At 51.2% G+C, this 12,573-nt stretch overlaps 1 protein-coding gene across 24 annotated transcripts in view; it reads left to right on the forward strand.

Annotated features, from left to right (window-relative positions):
- Positions 1-636: 636 nt before the first annotated feature.
- LOC105495610 (zinc finger protein 536) overlaps positions 637-12,573 on the forward strand; it is a 491,361-nt gene continuing 479,424 nt past the window's right edge. For 12 of the 24 annotated variants that reach the window (XR_011617373.1, XM_071086006.1, XM_071086001.1 and 9 more), the window contains exon 1: positions 917-1,626. The gene's annotated coding sequence lies outside the window, so the exon portion shown is untranslated. Of the gene's footprint in view, positions 872-916; positions 1,627-3,963; positions 3,988-4,225; positions 4,669-4,907; positions 5,099-12,573 lie in introns of those variants that run through there. The other 12 variants (XM_011765364.3, XM_071086019.1, XM_071086025.1 and 9 more) reach the window with 6 other exon arrangements.

Here is a 12,573-nt window from a genome sequence, read left to right on the forward strand (position 1 = left end):
TTTTGGATCCTGTCTCTTTGCTATTAACATGCCCAGTGTCACATGCGAGGCTTTTCTTTAAAACAAGTCCCTCATTGGTGTATCTGGATACTTCTTTTATTATTATTATTACTGAATCTTTTTTTCCCATAATGACACCAGGATCATTATATAATCCCATAACAAAGAGGCTTTTTGAGGCACCAGCTTTTGTCAACTCTAGGACAGAGAATCCATAATTGCATTATCCAGCTTTTTCCCCCTTCTTCCCCCCTCCTGGCTTCCCAGAAGCCCAACCTCATGCCCCACTCACACCCCCACCTTGTTACTTCTGCTTATATTATTTACCAAAACGTTTGCCCGGAGGATCCGCCTTGCAAAGTTGCCTTAAAAAAGTTATTTTGTTTGATAATTAAGTCCTGGAGCCCATCGCATGATGATTATTCTAGACCCATAAGGCAGAGAACCTGCGTGACGTTTTTCTCGAAGTTTAATTACCGTATGCTAATTTCCTTGCCTACTACGTGATTAATTAAAATCATATTTTCATAATCATTTGGCACTAGTATTGTTTTAGAATTATCATGATCTCCTAAATAGTGTCTGTAAATAAAGTCGCCTCTAATGGCAGGCGCGGGAGGCGAGGCTGAGGACCTCTCCGCGTTTGTATCGCGGCGATTGGCAACATAACTGCCTTATTTACATTAAATACGCCACAAGGTTACAGCGCGGATCAACGTCATTTGATCGCTGATGACTCCCTTAAACGCCCGGGCTGTGACTGATTCTTCGCGTCCGGCTGTCCACCGAGATTCACCCGGGAGTTTTTTTTTTTTTTTTTTTTTTCTTTCCTCCCAGAAAAGAAACAGACTTTAAATAGTTTCAGGAGCAGGTAAGAATTACGCCTTTTCCTCGCCCCTTCTCCGTCTCTCTCTCCTCTCTCTCCGTGGCAGTCTCTCTCTCCCTCTCGGCTGGATAAAAAATTCTTTAGTCAAAGGCAGGAATGCAAAGTAGTGACAAGGAAGGGGCTGATATATGTCTCAGTAACGAGTCTGACAATCAGAATGTAGCTCTTGGAGAATAGATAGATTTTAATAAGTGTGTTTACATGAGCTCAAGGTCAGAACCAAGCTGCGCTGTGTTAAATGGTTTCTTAGTTGCTAGACAGAGAGAAAAAATGGACGATCACACACCATTCTTTGTAGATTATTATATCAAGGGTTCAGTCTCTGGCTCATCAAAGCTAAATGCCGCAAGACCTATCTAGTTGCTGTGAATTATGCCAGGGCGACAATGGAGAGCGTTTTTAATGGTACAATGCATTTCACCTACCAGATAGGGGGAGGCCGAGCCGGGGATGGGGATGTCTGCTGGGGCTGGGTGATGAGTATCAATGAACGGGGCGATTCTGAAAAGAGGCTGATGAAAATCGAGCCCGCCCTGCCCCGGCTGGGCTGGGAACAGTTCGCAGGGCTCTGCCGAGTGGGCGAGTGAGGCGCGCGAGCAGGGCGCCCGTCCCCCCTCAGCCCCGGAAAATGATCAAGTCAATCGTGTGGGCATGTTTCATTATTCATTGAACACAATCTTTTACAACGCTCCGTTTACGTGCCCGAGTTTGCTCCCGACGCCCGCGTTTCAATGTTTAAGGTAAGGAAAACAAAGGTGGGGGGGAGGATCGCGGGGCGCGGCGCGGTGCGGGGGGCGCGGCGCGGGGGGGCAGCGGCCGGTGGGGGGGCAGCTCCGCGTCCGGAAGGTGGTAAAGTGAGTTTGGACTCTTGGCGCGGCCCCCCGTCCCCTCCCCCTCCCTATCTCGGCGAGGCCTGCCGCCCGGTTCCTTCTCGCCCCATCGCGATTAAAAAATACGGGTCTAATTAAATATCCGTGGCTGTGACGTTGGCGAGAGAAGCTGTCAGCGGGTGGGGAGTGGGGGGGAAGAGGAGGAAAACCGAGCCGGCTGCGGCGGCCGGGCATCGTATGGAGCTAGAGAACTTCGGCGGCGAGAGGGACCGGCTCCTGGGCCGCCGCCTCCCCGCCCGCGGTCCCGGGACCGTTACTTTGAAAAGGAGTCCAGGGCCTGGCGCCCGGCGCGCGATCGGGACCCCGCGCCCAGCTCCGGGGACCTGGCCGGCACCCCCCACCCGCGAGCGGCTCGCGAGCCACTCTCAGGCCCCGGGAAACTTTCAAGAGGGTCTAGGGGGTGGGGGGAGTCTAAAGGGGACGGGGGAGGCTGGGGCCGCGGAAACTTCTGCTCAAGTGACTTTCCCCATTTTCTCCTCTGCCTGGGACGGGGGTTCGCCTTGCGCTCCTCCTCCGGTCCGCGCTCACTGAGGGGTTCCGGCCCTTCTGCCGGTGGAGAGAGGGTAATTTACAACCTTTTTTTTTTTTTTTTTTTAAATTAAAGTTAGCTGATGCTTACAATGTGTCAAACTTGCAGGCGCTGAGAGCCTCTGAGACCTGCCATTTTGTGATTGCATCGGCCTCCTGTGCCCCGGGAGCCTGACCAGGCTGAGGCCGGGGAGTCGGTTTCAGGACTGAGGTGCCGGGGTCCGAACCCGCGACCCCAGGAAAGGCCGTGGCGCCTGCAAGCGCAGTTGGCGCTCGCAGCACCTGCCCCAGCCGGGCCCCGGCCTGGGGGCCCAGGTGGGGGCCAAAGAGGAAATAAATAAATAAATAAGTAACAGGTTATGGAGGGAACCGAGCCGGCCAGTCCCAGGCTGGAGAAATGAGGCCAATCAGAGCGAGGAAGTGCGGGCGTGGGGGCTCTGGAAGGCAGAGGAGAGGCAGGGCTTGCGGGGCGTCTGGGAAGAGTGCAATCTGGGGGGACGCCTCCCGCCCCCACCCCAGCGCAGATGTATGACTGGGGTAGGAATTATCTTTTCTAATAAGCCTTTCTGTTTGCTTCAAGACATTATTTTTCGAAGATGAATTGAGGAAAACAGTCGTAGGCGGGACTCGGGGTGTATTTTAGGCAAAAAAAAAAAAAAAAAAAAAAAAAAAGTTGGGGGGAGAGCTTTCCTTTGATGAGTAGGAAAGTGTCCAGATCTCGACGCGCCCATCTGTTGCAGTTTTGCAAATAATTTAAAATATAGATATCTCCATATAGACGGATGTATGCGAAGTGAAGGAAGGTCGAAACGCGGGGAAGTTAGGGAAAAAGAAAGAAAAGGGGCTGGGCAGAGAGAGACCTGTTTTGCTCTCTCGTCACTCTGCGGAGGAAACTCCGGCAGGGCTTTCTTTGGGGACAGGTGGAAAGTTAAGTCCCCCCCCTTTTCACTTCTGTATTGTGAGTGGTTCCTACTGTCTGCCTCTTGGAGAACATGTCCACCGTTCCCGAGTTAGGTGGAGGATTGGAATGTTGGGGGGCGGGGAGCGTTGGGGTTGAGGGGGCAGTGGCCAGGGGCTGGGGGCCGAGAAAGAGCAGGGCGGGGTCTCAGCCCCGTGCGCGGGTGGCAGCGGCGGCCGGGTTTTGTTTGCCGGATATTGTTATGTCTAACGGGTGCCTCGCCTGAGACGTGATTTGTCAGCCGCCTTCGTTTTCACTTTAGCAGAAAATAAGGCAGCTGCAAGGTGTCCCGGCCTGCGGGGCTCGGGCACCCGGTGCGTCCTGGGGGCCGGGGCGTGTGCGCGGGTGGGAGCGGCGGCCGGCGGGGCCGGGGCGAGGGGCGAACGGGAGGGGCGGAGTGAGCGAGCGCGCTGTGCGGCCCTCCGGTTCCTCCTGCGCCTTCTCCCGGCAGCCGCTGCCGCCGCCGCCGCTGTGCAATTTAGCAGAAATCCGACAGGGGCCGCGTTTGCTGAGCGCATCCGGCGGCCGGGCAGCCGGAACGGGCCGCCGGGCCCGGTCGGCCGGTGTAGAGGCGGGGAGGGGGCCGGCAGAGGGCACCGGCGGGGAGGGGCGCGGGAAGCAAGCCTGGCCTGAGCGCGCGCAGTCCCCCAACCCTGGTGTCCCGGGCGAGTTGAGCAGCCCCGCGCGCCCTGACCTTGGCGCCCCAGTCTCCAGCCAGGGCTTAGGTGAACTTGGGGTGGGGTGTGCGTGCGTGCGTGTGTGTGTGCGTGCGTGTGTGTGTGTGTGTGTGTGTGTGTGTGTGGAGGGGGTGGTGAGACTGGGAACGCGCTGTTTTCTTTCCCAGTTTGATATTAGCAACTGGATTTTTACTTTAAGACCGGCTTTGCTCACTGCTGGGGTTGGGGGGGGGGCGCGATCTTTTCCCATCACTCACATCTTTGTTCATTGTTCACTGAGTGGAAGGCAGGCGACTTAAAGAGACGAAAGAGAGGAAAAAGGGGGGAGAGACGGAGAGAGGAAAAAGAGGGGGGCGGCCAGAAGAGGGAAGGAGAGGCGTGCGGATAGGGCCCCCGCCCCCGCCGGGGTCGGGTTTGATGGTGAAATAGTAAACCCACGCATGGAGGGTCGCCGGGAAAGTGGACATTACCGCTTTAATTAACTTCGAGATGCTCCGGCGGCGGGACCTGGCGTAGCCGTGACGCGCCCCCATAAATCTGCCCGGCCCGGGGCTGCTCCGAGAACTCGTACAGTAGCAGCGTCAGATCCAACCCGTGCCTCCAAGTCCGGAGTCCATTTGCATAATTGGATTTTTTTTTTTTTTTTTTGCCTCCTTCTTTCTCCCTGAAACTTGTTTGAAAACCCAAGTGAAAACCGCGACGATCTGCACACTCAAAAGCAAGTGCCAAGTAAGTGCCCTGCGGTGGCCTCGGCGCGCCCCGGGGTGAGCGCGCAAAGCCGGGAGCGAGGTGCCGCGAGCCGCGCGCCGCCCCGGGCCGGTCTCGCGTGCTGGCGGCTCGGCGGCGGGAGGACGGCCTCCGCGGGCTCTGGGACTGCCCGGCTGGCTGCCCACACAACTTTTTTTTTTTTTTTCTGCCGTCTCCCGACTTTTCGGGCCAGGTGAAGTGTTTGGGCCACGCGTGTACCTGTGGCGAGACTCGGGAAGCGATCTTGGGGGGGCGCGCGGTCGCAGTTGGGCATCTCGCCTGGGTCGCGGGCGGGCGGTCGGTCCCAGTCGCCGCCGCTGAGGGCAGAGCTGCGAGCGAGCGGGGCCGGCTGCTGGTCGCGCCGCGCCGTAGATGCAAGCCTGTAGCCAAATGCTTCCCCCATTATTCTAAGGTTTGTGTCTGCGTGTGCGTGTGTGTATGTGTGTGTTTGCGCTGTGCTTTTAAACAGAAAGAAAAGCAACCAAAACAAGAGCAGGAAGGGCTTTTTCCTTAGCTCGTCCCCCTTCCCCCAGCATCATTTATTTCTTTTGCTTGAAGGAGAGAGTGCAGACCTTCTTTGCTAAAGACAGGGTCACCGAGAGATTGACAATTCTGTTGGAAATGCCATCAATCCTATAGCGAAAACGTAGCTGCATTTATAAAATACCAACCCTTGCCTGATAAGGAAAGTGGTTTCACAGTATCTCAAATTTTATTAAAAATATATAATATTATTGTAATGATTATTTACAGCGTTCAGAACGCAGGGGAAAAGTCGATTTGCTTGGGGAAAGACTAGAACCCTAGTTCCTGTTTGCCGGGCCAGCCTGGGAACTTGCCTGGGGCTGCGCCCACCGCCCTGCCTGGAAGCTGCTGGGGGGGCTCAGCTTTCAGTCCAGGGAGTCGCAGGGGGTCGCCCCTGCAGCCCTCTGGCCTCTGCTCGGGGAGAGCCCAGGGCTTCTGGCTGAAAGCTGCTTTAGTTATGATGTCATTCTGATAGCGGAGTGCAAATGTCTCCTGATTCCACCATTAACCGCCTGGCTGATTTGCTTGGTAATGATAGCACTGACGTCCTGCTCCCTGACAAATGCGGAACCGCCGAGCCCTAGGAATTAACTTTTCCCCCCACTGAGCAGAAACCGGGCTGCCAGAAGTCTCAGCATTGGGCCTCTGCCTGTGGACTTTCTCTGCCTCAGTCCCAGACACTGACATAGATGACAGGCCCCTGGGCCGAGGGACCCATTTTCCCAAAGTTTAGAAAACTTTTAAGACTTTCATTTCCAGAAGACCCTTAATCTGGTCAAACTTAAATGCACTGCGACCAGGCAGAGATATTTGCATGTGGCCGAAGGCCTGGACTCCGAGACCATTGCATGGAAGATTTGCCTCGTACCTTCAGCCCCTTAACTGTGTCTTCATGTTAATATCACTGCAAGTCAAACGGATTTAATGTTGATTTTTAACTAGTGTACAATGATTTAAGATTTCTTTTGATTTACTGTTCAAATGAAATTTACATAAATGTGATGAAAATGAACTTAACATCTGGGCGTATGAGAAAAGGTTAGTCCTTCATATGTCATCTGCAGGGAAAGTCTCTAAAATGCTTTCACCCTGAACTGGGTTTGGGGAAACAGTTCCTGGAGACATAAATGGTAATTATGGGGAACCTGGAGAAAACGCTTTCAATAAATTTGCATTCTGTTGGACTAGCGCTCTGAAAGCCCATCTTGTTCTGTGCCTGGAGTGGTTAACTTCTAAGCAGGCTGGAGATCTTCGCAACTCAGCAACTTAACTGCTGGCCAGGCTGTCTTCACGGAAGACTTGGGGCAGGCAGGGAGCGACAGTCATGCTGTTTTCTGGTCCAAGTCAGAGGCCAATAACCCCCATTATGGGAGAGGACAGAGAGGCAGCTAGAAGGTGCAGCCCGACTTCCCACAGTTGCCCATGGGGTACTGAAGGCAGTGCTGAGATGTGGAATCGTTGCTCACTGAACCCCAAAAAGCTGAATGATTAGGTTTGTTCGCTTTGCCTTAGGTAACCAAAGAAATTTCCATCAGCTCCACGAGCCCATTCAAGTGAACTCTGAACTCCATCTTACTTTTGAGCAAGAGAAGCTTATCTCTGGCATCAGGAAATCAGAATTAAACAGCCTTCCCCAAATGTGGTTGCCTTTTGCTCAAAAGTTGGCTGTGAATGGCACAGGTGTTTTTAAAGTGCCTTGAATGGAGGGGGAAGAAAGACAGCAATGATACTCATGAGAATATAGATGAACTTTTTTTTTTTTTTATGAGAAGAGTATCATAAAAGAAGAAAGCAAATAGATTTATTTTTCCAGGCTGAATGAGGACAATTATAGCTTTTTAACATCTTTGGATTTAGTGTTTTTAATAAGCCTTTTAAGTAAGCTGAAATATCAGCTTGCATTTTGTTCTCAACATTATTTAAAGTGAGACTTGATGCAAATTTAAAAACAGAAGTGAGTTTTCTGCAGGTCGACATTTGTCCATACTAAGGAGAGAAGTTTCTTCCAGGGCCTGTCTGCCAGGACCTAGGGCGGACCAGTGCTCAGCCCTGCCTCAGCCTATCTCCAAGTGAGGCCTTAGATTTGCGCTGGAAGGACAGGGATGGTCAGGTGGCATCTCTCAGGCTGTGAAGGCTGGATTTTGGGGTCTAAAAGCAGGGCACAAACTCACTCACATTGCTACTAGTGGGACCTTGTGAGAGGAGGGGCTTCCTCTGAACTCACACCTGCTGTGTACACTGGCACCTTCTCCAGAATGTGTCAGGGCAGGGTCTGGGCTGAGGCTGTAGAGGAGTTGGAGGGAAGGGAGCAGGGCCAATGGGGAGGAGGGGGAGGGAGGTCTCTGTCTGCCTGGTTGGTCTCACGTGTGTACTTCATGTGGTACCTGCTCAGGAGTTGTTGGAAGGGAAGCCTTTTGCCCGGGAGAGGGATTGGTTGTTCAGGTCTAGACTCTTCAGGCTGCTGTGATGTTCCCCTTGGTGGCATTGAATGTGCTTAGAGGAGTGAGCAGATAATGTGTGTGGTCAGAATGGGCTAAGCCAGAGAGTGGCCCACTAGGTTGTGGTGGTGATGGTGGTGGTGGTGATGTGTGTGTGTGTGTGTCTGTCTGTGTGTGCTGGAGAAGGGTGCTGCCTGCTAGAAATACTTGTTCTGAGATGATTTCCTTTTAATCCACAATTGTGCTATCCAGGATAGACTGGTGAGTTTGTAATGCACACATGTGTGTTGGAGGGGTTGGGATGGAAATAAATGAAGGAATCAGGAAATACAAGAGAATATGCACCCTCAGAATAGAGACGCTAGGAAACACAGGCCAGTTTTCCGAAATCCCCCCCTTCTTTTCCCAAATGAAGGCAAACATGGATGGAAGCCCCCTCAGGAAGGTGGGCCCACCTGGGGTGGGTGTGGGGGCCTCCCCCGGCCAGTTGATGCCATTAACGGGCTCCTGTTGACTGTGTCTGGTGATAAGGGCTGCTGAGGCTGGTTCTGTTGGCTCCCTGAGAGTCTCCTCTTAGTTTTTGATTTTTAAAAAATAATTTTTCAACTTTTATTTTAGCTTCAGGGGGTACAAGTGCAGGGTTGTTATGTGGGTACATTGTGTGATACTGAGGTTTGGGGTACAGTGCATCCTGTCACCCAGGTAGTGAGCACGGTACCCGATAGTTAGTTTCTCAGCCGTTCTGCCCCTGCCTTTCTCCCTCCTCTAGTGTCCCCCAGTATCCATTGTTGCCATCTTTTTATTAATGTGTACCCAATCTTTACCTTCCACTTATACATGAGCACATGCTGTATTTGGTTTTCTGTTCCTGCGTTAATTCGCTTAGGATAATGAGCTTTCACTTTTAAAAATCACTGTAGATCTCTGGTCTTTCTCTTAGAGTGGAGTTTTTGCTACTATAAGCAGCATCAAGTACTTGGCTTTTCACATGCTCTGAGCCTGCTCGAGGTGGGGTTTATTTTCCCGAAGAGACAAGATTCAGATGTGAGGCTTGGGTGGAACTTAACAGATGAACCTGGGCATCATTTCTCCAGCTCAGGGCACTCGTGGGAGTCCGTGCTGTGCGTTGTAGGGTGTTTGGGAGCGTCCCCGGCTTCTACCCCACTAGATGCCAGTAGCACCCCCCAGCTATGATAATAAAAAATGTCTCCAGACATTTCTATATCTCCCCTGGGGAGAATCAAGCTTATTTCCCACACTTTATGCTCTGGGCCTCGTCTTGGGCCTCTTCAGCGGGGTGGGAGGTCAGCTGTGGTCCTACCTTTGGGGACTGCACAAGCTGGTGGGGAGACAGACATATCCCGGTGCCCTGTAAGTCCAGGGGGCTGGGCTGTGCACCAAACAGGGGAAGACCCAGGGGTCTGAGAGGGGAGAGAACTTCCACATGGTTGAATTGTATCTGAGCAAAGGCATGGGGCCCAGCTCTGACTATTTAGAAGTCAATTGCACATGGAGGTGGTGCCAGGGGTGGGAGCGGGGGGGTTGGGGGGAGAAGCGCATCCCTGGCCCCTGACTGTGACATGCAAACTAAGCGGTGGAAAGCATGGTTCTTAGGCTCTGAGTGAGTTGAGACTGGGCACTTTGCTGGCAGGATAATGATACTTTATTTTTTTTTTTTTAACTTTAAGAGACAGAGCCTTGCTCTGTCACCCAGGCTGAAGTGCAGTGATGCAATCACAGCTCACCGTAGCCTCAATCTGGGTTCAAGTGATCCTCCCACTTTAGCCTCCTTCGTAGCAGGCACACACCACCACACCTAGGTAGTTTTTAACAATTTTTTTTTTTAGAGATGGGGTCTTGCTATGTTGCCCAGGCTGGTTTCAAACTCCTGGCCTCAAGCAATCCTCCCACCTCAGCTTCCCAAAGTGTTGGGATTACAGGCATGAGCCACTGCACCTGGTTGTCCATTTTTGAGTATTTACTGTGTGCAAGGCACAGCTCCTAGTGCTTTACACCTTCCTTATGATGGCAGGTACTATATATATCCTGAATTCAGGAAGGGAAACTGAGGCAATGGGAGGGGTAGGTGGTGGATCTAGGATTAGACCCATCCTTTATGTCTCTGGAGTTGGCACGCTCAGCCCATCTACTGCTACAAAGCATCTCCCGTAACCCACGTTCAGCTGCCGTTTCTGGGGCCAGATTCACAGCAGGACCTCTGTGATTTGCTCCTGAGTCTCAAAGCTCATCCACCACACCCTGACACTAGGCTTGGGGGCTGGTAGGGCCAGAGCAAGCACTCTTTGGGGTGGACCAAAGCCTCCAGGTGGGTGGTGGCAGGAAGGTAATGTTGATGCTTCAAAGGCATGAAGAGATGCAGGAAGGAAAATCAGTCTGTAAGTTTCCCCCTTTCCTCTACCTACTATTCTCAGTCTGTGGCTTTCCAATGAGAAAATTAAGTGCCGTTATGACACAGGAGAAATGATCACCGTAGGCTTGAGCTGACATTAACCTGAAAGTTTTCTATCTAGGCATTACAGCTTTGATTACCTGAGCTGTGTTTAGTTGGGTCTTTGATTACCTCGGTGGGCCTGGCTCCTGGGGAGTACATTTCTGGCCCCCTACCTCCTTGCTGGCTCTTAAGCCAGATGCTGGGAGGCCACCTCTCCACTGCTGACTCTGTTTGTCTATTTGGGAGCACCAAGCTCCTTCCTCTTCGCCCTTTTTTTTTTTTTTTTTTTTTTTTTTTTTTTTTTTTGAGACAGAATCTCACTCTGTCACCCAGGCTGGAGTGCAGTGGCACGATCTTGGCTCACTGCAACCTCCACCTCCCAGGTTCAAGGAGTCCTCCCGCCTTAGCCTCTCAAGTTGCTGAGATTACAAGTGTGCACCACCACACCTGGCTAATTTTTGTATTTTCAGTAGAGATGAGGTTTCACCATGTTAGCCAGGCTGGTCTCAAACTCCTGACCTCAGGTGATCCACCTGCCTTGGCTTCCCAAAGTGCTAGGATTACAGGCATGAGCCACTGTGCCTGGACTCCTTTACATTTTTTAGGCTTTTTGTTGCTTTATTACTAAATTACACACACCCACACACACACACGCGCGCGCGCGCACACACACACACACACACACACACACACACACCATGAAGTAACTTTACTTAGGTTGTAAAAGCCCACCTAAAATCGAGATTAATCACAGAAATGCCCATTCAGCCTTAATTATAATGATGGTCTGGTTTGCATTTCTGAGATTCCCTCCTAAGTCCCATAAATTTGAAGGAGAGTTTGGTTCATGCAAGGACCAGATCGTAGGACCCTCGGGAGGTGGCATTAATTCAGCAGACATTTCTGCTTGTGGTTTCCAGGCATGGGAGGAAGGGAAGGTCTGGGGCTCTTCGGTGTAGGTATGCAGAGATGGCCACAACATTGACACCTGCAGTGGCCACTGTTGGGTGCTGACCCCATGCCAGGCACTGCATTCCACACCCCGGGTGCATTATCTTGCTTAGTTCTTTTAACGCCCCAGGGAATGGCCTCCTTGGGGCAGATTCTGCAGTGGGCAAACTGAGGGGTACAGCAACTTGTTGCCACCCATGGCTGTGGCATGGCCGAGCAGGCATTGGAAGCCAGCTGCATTGGCCTGGGAGGTGCATGTCTCAACCTTGTCTGCACTCCTGCCTCCCTAAACTGTCCTTAGCACTGAGAACAAAATCATCCTTCCAAATAATGTTAACCCGCCTTGAAAAGGAAAGTTAAAAATGTCAACCGGAACTTGCTACTTTGAGAACATATACATTGTTGTGAATTTGTTATTAAGAAGAAGAAAATATTTGGAAACGCTGTGTCAGCTAACAAGTAACTATAGAGACAGCAAACAGATCACAGACCACATAGATATTACATATAAAATTTAATGTATTTGAATAGCTTGATATTTAATTTTATCTTCTGAAATACCTAGAAACACTTATCCCTTATCGACTAGAGAAAAAAAGTGGCTTATACAATTTTTGGGTGTGGTTATTTTCCCAAAATTTTAATTCTCGATTAAAATCTATTTAAATCAAATCAGGCAATGTCTTCCAAATTATTATGGAGAGGCCGTCACTTATATGAAGCCTACTGAAGGGGCTGGGAAGTCTTACTGCAATTAGAGCTAAAGTGCTTTAATTATTTTGCTTCCCCGGCCAGGGCCCCCAGTTTTGGGGTTGTAATCTGTTGATGCCAAGTGGCTATTTCAGCAGCCTTAAATCTGCACCGAGCAGAGGGCATCTCACGGATGGAACATGGCTGGATCTGTTCATTAAACTCAGTGCATGAATTCCACAGCATCAGAGAAACTTTATTCCCCAACATTTCCACCCGAAAGAGGGTCAGTGCTGGTGGGTGGGCAGTCCCCCTCCAACAGTCCAAGAAGAGTTCAAAAGGTGGAAAAGTGGTAGTGTGGGAATGCGAGGAGGAAGAAAAGCGGCCACATGCCGGCATGAAAGGATTTAATCTGCACAGCCGAAACCTCCTCTGATAGTGGAGGGCTTGCTTCTGTGCTGGTCTTGGCAAAGCCACTCTCTCACTGAGTCCTGCTGCCACCGGGTACTGAGGACTTGTATTTAGCTGGGAGCAGTCTGAAGCCACAGCCTGCCTGGAGCTCTCATGGACATTGCATGCACCATTTCTTAAGCAAAAAGCCAGACACTCCATCTGCAATTCTTTTTAGAGATCATTGGTTTGACAACTTAATATTTATTTTCCGTGTGGTTTTTGTTTTGTTTTGTTTCAGGCCCCCACCCCCACCCCACCCATTTCCTTCTTTCTGGCTTTTTCACCCTGTGTGTACACATTCATCCTGAAAGTATTTTGAAAAAGCTTTTGTTAAAGTTGGGGCGTGGGGGGGCCCGCACAATTGGAATTTTAGTTCCA

This window comes from Macaca nemestrina, chromosome 20, assembly GCF_043159975.1.
Source record: "Macaca nemestrina isolate mMacNem1 chromosome 20, mMacNem.hap1, whole genome shotgun sequence".
Taxonomy (NCBI): Eukaryota; Metazoa; Chordata; class Mammalia; order Primates; family Cercopithecidae; genus Macaca; species Macaca nemestrina.